We start from the raw sequence: 3,734 nt of genomic DNA on the forward strand, positions 1-3,734 counted from the left end.
AAAAACACAGGGGGGAGGGGGGCACGGGCAACACATGTCACCTGCATACTTGTACTCCCATCATCTGCTTGAAAAGAGAGAGAAAAGAAAATGCAATCCTAGAGGTAAGAGACACTTTTTAAAAATAATGAATCCGAAGAGAAAAGTAAAAGGAGGCCTGTGGAGCAGGTCTGGGTGTGACTCCGGATCCCCCAACATCAGGTGCCACCACCAAAGATTCCTGCGTGTAGCCCATAGAACCCCAAAAGCAACGGGACGAGTTCTGGTCACATACTCCCTCAAAATGACATCCTGGCCTTCTTCTGGAACTCCCTCCCCTCTCAGACTCTCAAGGTTTCCTCCAGCGTGTCGGTTCCCACAGAGCAGACCTTCGGTCTGAGACCTGACAGTCCAGATGCCACGCATGCTGCCGCGTGGCGGCGGTGTCGCGGCTTGGGACAAGAGGAGGCCCCACGGTGCGGGCTGGGGCGCCAGGCACCGCGCGGGCGCTGAGGGTGGGGGTGACCCCCACCCCGGGCCGCCGCCGCGCTCCCAGAAAGGGGACAGAACAAGAGGCAAAAAAAAAAAAAAGCAGCAGCCTGTGGCACCCGGTATTCCCAGGCGGTCTCCCATCCAAGTACTAACCAGGCCCGACCCTGCTTAGCTTCCGAGACCAGACGAGATCGGGGGCGTTCAGGGTGGTGTCGCCCTAGACGGCGGCGGAGGGCGCCCCTGCCCCGCTCGAGAAGCCGAGCCTCTCTGGGCTTCCCCGCCGCCGCCTCCCGCCCCAGGCCCCGGGCCGGTTGAGTTCGCCGGCCGGGTCCCGCGGGCTCCCAGGGATGGGGGTGATGGGCGGGGCGGGGCGGGGTGGGGCGGGGCGGGGTGGGGGGCTGTCTCTCTATACACACACACACACACTCACACTCACTCACACTCACACAAGATGCGCCTCCGCGGCTGGACTCGCCAAGGTGGAGCCCTCCCAGCCCCCCTCGTCTCCTCGCCCGGCCTCCTTCACCTACCCGCTGCCCACCCCCAGCGCGTCGCTGCCGCTGACTGCGCACGCGCGGGACGCTCGCCCTTTGACCCCAGCCAGGGGCCGCCCTCCCCCACAACCCCTTTCAGCTGCGCCCCCCCCTCGCCCCGTGGGTGGGCTGCCGCCTATTCCCCCGGGCCAGGGCTGGGGCACAGCCAGTGTACGGGGCGTCTCTCTCTGGGGATGTGTCCCATGGGTGGGGTGGGGTGGCGTGGTTTGGGGGGCGCTGAAGAAATCAGTCCCCTCCATCTCCTACCTCTGGAAAACGCCCAAGCCCGTGGAGAACTGCCGGCACCGCTTCGTGGGGGCCGGGACCCTCCTCCGTGTCCTCCTGTGGCCCAGTCCAAGGGGCCTGGGCCTGGCCGGGGCTGCATTGGACCCCGACCACCCTGGCGTGTGGACTCGCTAAAAATCGGCCATTAGATATTGGATTCCAGCTTCCTGGAGGTCATTTCACTAATGAGTGCACCGGAAAGAGTTTCCTAATCCATCTGTGAGGGTGGCAACTGAAAGAGAATTTTAAAGCTGACAGAATAGGCTTGGGAAGGCATAGGAGATTTCCACACCCAGCAAGGAAGACTTTCCCGAAATGGAAGAAAGAAACGAGCAAACAGAGACACCGGTAGCCCGCCCGGAAAAGAGTCTGCCCCTGAGAGAAAGCACCCTGACCAGGTTCACCCGTGGGTGGGTGGGTGGCGAGCTAGCGGCATTCAGAAGAGCGAGGCCCGCAGTCTGTGCGGAAGACACCTGCGCTCGGGTGTGTGTGGCGGCGCGATTCACAAGCAGCTCTAGACGTTAAACCAAGGAGAAGCCAGGGAGTTCCCAACGCCCCAGGTGTCCTCAGCCCACGACTGGCTGCTGTGGGAATGCGAAGCCCGGCTCCTTGTCTCAGAGCGGGGTTCCCAGGAGGATCAGGCTGAAGCTGGGACTCGGCCTCAAAGTGTCCCCTCGCATGGCCACCCCCTTCCCCTTCCTGCTCCTCTACTCCTGGTGCCCCTCCATCCAGGGGCCAGACCTTAAAGAGTCACCGCAAGAGAATCCTGGTCCCAAAGGAGCCTTCTGGGGGACCGGTGCTGACAGAGGTTGTGGGCATGGCCCGCTGGGGCTCTGCCCGACCCAGGGCTGAGAGATGCCACCTCCCAGCTCTGGGTCCCTGCAGGAAGTGTTGGCAAGCACAGGGCCGGTCCTCCAAAGGCCCAGGTGCAGGGAGCCCAGGCCAAGCAGCCTGTGGAAGAAGCCACTTGCCGTGCCACCCCGGGAACAGGACTGCAGGCCCCGGCCCTTCCCACCTCCTCCTCCTCCTCCTCCTCCTCCTCCCCCCCGCCTCCCCCCTCACAGGGCACAGGGCTCAGAGACACCTCAGACTCTTGCTACCCAAAGTGCAAAGGGCATCAGTTGCTCCTCCAACCCCCCCGCCCAGCAGACCACGTTGTCCAGCCAGCCCCCGGGCCTCCCTGGGGTGCCCAGCACAAAAGTGCAGACACCCACCGGACCCTCAATCTCAGTTTTCGGATGTTTTTGCCACTCTAAGGACCCGCAGGCCAGCTGGGCCTTCGGGCAGGACAGAGAGCCCCGGAATCCGACGTGGAGAGCTGCGTGTACGTCCCCATCAGGAGGCGGTCCCCACCTCCGCGGCTCTCCCCTTGCGGGGAGCGGCAGCCCAGCCGGCAGCCGCAGGGCCTCAGGGAAGACACCAGGCTGGGCCCCCGCGGCACAGCGGGGGCACGTCCCCCGCACTCACGCGACTTAGGGACGGCTGCTGGAGACTGCTGCGGCCACCCTGCTGCCGGGTTTCTGGAGGGCTTCCTGGAAGCAGCGTCCACACCAAGCCCTTGGAAGGCCCGGGCGACGGAGGAGCCGGTCAGGCAGGGGCCGAGGACGGTGAGAGGCCGGGCGGGAAGGAGCGTGTCAGGCAGGGGCAGAGGACGGTGACCGGCCGGGCGGGGAGGAGCCGGTCAGGCGGGGGCCCAGGACAGTGACGGGCCTGGCCGGGGAGGAGTGCGTCAGGCAGGGGCAGAGGAGACGGGCTGGGTAAGGGTTAGGGTTACAGTTAGGGCACAATTCACAATCGCAAAGACGTGGAAGCGACCCGAGTGCCCATCCATCCAGGAGTGCATCAATAAAATGTGGCGCGTGGACACCACGGAGTGCCATTCGGCTGTGAGGAGCAGCCGTGAGAGGGCGCCTCTCGTGTTCTCCTGGCCAGAGCTGGAACCCGTTCCAGTAAGCCAAGTATCCCAAGAATGGACACACGAGCACCACGTGAGCGCGCTCACCGGCAAATTGGTACGAACGGATGGACGCCTAAGTGGACAGAGAGGAATCACCTTCATCGGGTGGGTGTCGGGCGGGTGGGGGGAGGGGAGGGGCATACACATCCATTAGGCATGGGGTGGGTGCGCACCGACTGGGGGATGGGCGCACTTGAAGCTCTGACCCGAGGGGGGAGGCTTGGAGAGGGCAAGGCACCCGACCTTAACATTGGTACCCCCACAATACGCTGGAACAACATGAGAGGTATATGAATAAGAACACAGGGGGGGCCGGGCGCGGTGGCTCACGCCTGTAATCCTAGCTCTCTGGGAGGCCGAGGCGGGCGGATTGCTCCAGGTCAGGAGTTCGAAACCAGCCTGAGCAAGAGCGAGACCCCGTCTCTACTAAAAATAGAAAGAAATTAATTGGCCAACTAATATATATAGAAAAACACAGCCGGGCGTGG

The 3,734-nt window shown here is 63.6% G+C and overlaps 1 non-coding gene across 1 annotated transcript; it reads right to left on the bottom strand.

Moving 5' to 3' along the window:
• Positions 1–575: 575 nt before the first annotated feature.
• LOC142864431 (5S ribosomal RNA) lies at positions 576–694 on the bottom strand. Its single transcript, XR_012914989.1, has one exon. It is a non-coding gene; the product is annotated as a 5S ribosomal RNA (ribosomal RNA).
• Positions 695–3,734: the final 3,040 nt, after the last annotated feature.

Source organism: Microcebus murinus, chromosome 25 (genome assembly GCF_040939455.1).
Source record: "Microcebus murinus isolate Inina chromosome 25, M.murinus_Inina_mat1.0, whole genome shotgun sequence".
In the NCBI taxonomy this organism is placed as follows: Eukaryota; Metazoa; Chordata; class Mammalia; order Primates; family Cheirogaleidae; genus Microcebus; species Microcebus murinus.